Source organism: Arachis stenosperma, chromosome 10, assembly GCF_014773155.1.
Source record: "Arachis stenosperma cultivar V10309 chromosome 10, arast.V10309.gnm1.PFL2, whole genome shotgun sequence".
Lineage (NCBI taxonomy): Eukaryota > Viridiplantae > Streptophyta > Magnoliopsida > Fabales > Fabaceae > Arachis > Arachis stenosperma.
The window spans coordinates 61,842,142-61,845,025 of record NC_080386.1 but is presented as its reverse complement, the minus strand read 5'-3'; the positions used below and the strand labels follow the sequence as shown (position 1 = coordinate 61,845,025).

General features: G+C 39.0%; 1 non-coding gene across 1 annotated transcript; it reads right to left on the bottom strand.

Moving 5' to 3' along the window:
* Positions 1-743: 743 nt before the first annotated feature.
* LOC130959651 (small nucleolar RNA R71) lies at positions 744-851 on the bottom strand. Its single transcript, XR_009078721.1, has one exon. It is a non-coding gene; the product is annotated as a small nucleolar RNA R71 (small nucleolar RNA).
* Positions 852-2,884: the final 2,033 nt, after the last annotated feature.

Sequence of the window (2,884 nt, the reverse complement as noted above, 5' to 3'; positions counted from 1 at the left end):
TCTTTAAATTCCCTTCTAATCTCTATTTTTCTTTCTCTTTTTTTGGGATCATTTTTTTACTATTCAGTGTTTATATTTTCACTCTTCTAAATGTTTGATTAATTGCATCAACCAAGCTAACCACTAATCTTAATTAAGGGATTCTTTCACTTGTCCTTGACTTGCTGTGTGTTAAGTGTATGACAGGCAGAAGAGGAGAACCTTCATCCTCTTTTGATAGTGAACCTGAGAGAACCTTCCTTAGATTGAGGAGGGAGGCTAGAGGCAAAGGCATAATTGGAGAAGAAACAGTGGAAGAAGATCTCACAACCGCGATGGAAGACGAAGTGTACTACAATGTTGGAGGAGGTGCTGAAAATCAAGCTGGGCAAGAGAGGAGATTCTTAGGCTCCTACATCAACCCAAATCTAGGAAACTGTGGCAGCAGCGTCCTCAAGCAAATAATTCATGCTAACAACTTTGAGTTGAAACCTCAACTCATCACACTAATCCAGAATAATTGTTCATATGGAGGAAGTGCTCAAGAAGATCCAAATCAACATCTCAGCACATTCTTGAGGATATGTGATACTGTAAAATCCAATAGAGTACACCTTGACACCTACAAACTACTCTTGTTACCTTTCTCACTCAGAGATAAGGCAACAAAGTGGTTGGAAGTATTTCCCAAGGAGAGCCTAACCACATGGGAAGATGTTGTAAACAAATTTCTAGCAAGATTTTACCCTCCACAGAGGATCAACAGGCTAAGAGCTGAGGTGTAAACCTTCAGACAGCTAGATGGTGAAACACTCTATGAGGCTTAGGAGAGGTTCAAGGATTTAACAAGAAAATGCCCACCAGATATGTTTAATGAATGGGTGCAGCTCCACATTTTTTATGAAGGACTAACCTATGAATCAAAGAAGGCTGTGGACCACTCTTCAGGGGGTTCACTCAACAAGAAGAAGACCATTGAGGAAGCCATAGATATCATTGAAATTGTAGCTGAAAAAGACTACTTCTATGCTTCAAAAAGGGGCCAAAAGAAGGGGATGCTGGAACGCAACTCTGTAGATACCCTGTTGGCACAAAATAAGAAAATTATAGCACAACTAGCCACCTTGACTAAGAAGATGGAGAACAATCAAGTTGCAGTGGTTCAAGCTCAAGCACCACCCCAAGAAGGAGTGACGTGGCGAAAATTGGCGAGTTAAGAATTTATTAATAGAAATGCGTTGCAAGTACAGTCCTTAACCAGCCAAAAATCTGCTTATCAATTTAAAAAGGGTTGTCACAATATTGAAATTAAAATAATGGGAGTATGAATCCCAGGTTGTCTCCCAACGAGTTGCAGAGAAATGTGCTATTTTATCAATCAGATGTTTTTCAAAAATGGTTGAGTTGATAAACAAGAAATTAAATTAGAGAATTTAATTAATCTTAAATAAAAGCCTTGACTGGGAGTAGATTAGTTGGAAGCCCTATTCTTGTTGAAGTACTCTCAATATTAATTAATAATTGGAAGTTGCTATGCTCAGTTATCCCCTACTAGGTAAAGGAAAGTCAAGCAAGTTGGAAAGTTGTTTTTAATCACAAGTCCTAATCCTCTCCCTTGGGGAGGACTAGTGTCAATGATTAAAAGTTGACCCAACAATGATTCCAATTATAATTTCTCTCTTGAGTAATTAAACTCAAGGTTTCCTTTCAATCATCTCCCAATCAAGTTATGGAACTACTCACTCATCATAATTATAAACTTCACAGAATTAATGGGGAAAATAAAAGAAGACATGATAAATAATAATGAAAAGGTTTAATTGAAAATAAAATAGTCTATATTAATAACTTGTAAAAAAAATCCAATGTCAACTCTAGGGGAATTAAGAATATGGAATAACAAATGAAAAGTAATTGACAGAATATAAGGACTAGTACCGGAGGTAGACTCTTCTCAAAAGCTAAAGCCAAAATCTTCAAAATCTAGGGGAGGAGAAATTTCAGATCTAGAAAACTAAAAATTATGCAGAATGAATGTTGTTTTCTGTCTCTGCATGTTTCCTGGCTCTAATCTGTGTTTCTGGGCCAAAAACTAGGTTGAAATCTGGCCCAGAAACTCTTCCAGCGACTTCTGAAATTCTACAGATTGCGCACGTCACGCGGCCACGTCATTCACGCGTTCGCGTCACTCGGCGTTTCTCGTACCATGCGTGTGCGTCGTCCACGCATTCGCGTCATTCATGCAGCTTCCAATCCGCGCGGTTACTGATGAGCGGATACTTTGTACGCTTTTTGGGAGTAATTTCATGTAGATTTTAGCATGTTTCAGTTAGTTTTTAGTAGAATAATATTAGTTTTTAGGCAAAAATCATATTTCTGGACTTTACTATGAGTGTGTGTATTTTTCTGTGATTTCATGTATTTTCTGGCTGAAATTGAGGGAGTTGAGCAAAAATCTGACTTAGGCTGAAAAAGGACTGCTGATGCTGTTGGATCCTGACCTCCCTACACTCGAAATGGATTTTCTGGAGCTACAGGAGTCCAATTGGCGCGCTCTCAACGGCGTTGGAAAGTAGACATCCAGGGCTTTCCAGCAATATATAATAATCCATACTTTGCGCAAGGATAGACGACGTAACTTGGCGTTGAACGCCAAGTTCATGCTGCTGTCTGGAGTTAAACGCCAGAAAAACGTCATGATCCGGAGTTGAACGCCCAAAACACGTCATAACCTGGAGTTTAACGCCAAGAAAGGCCTCTACTCGTGGATAGCTTTAGTATCAGCCCCAGCACACACCAAGTGGGCCCCAGAAGTGGATTTCTGCACCAATTATCTTAGTTTATTCACTTTCTGTAAACCTAGGTTACTAGTTTACTATTTAAACAACTTTTACAAACGTTTCTC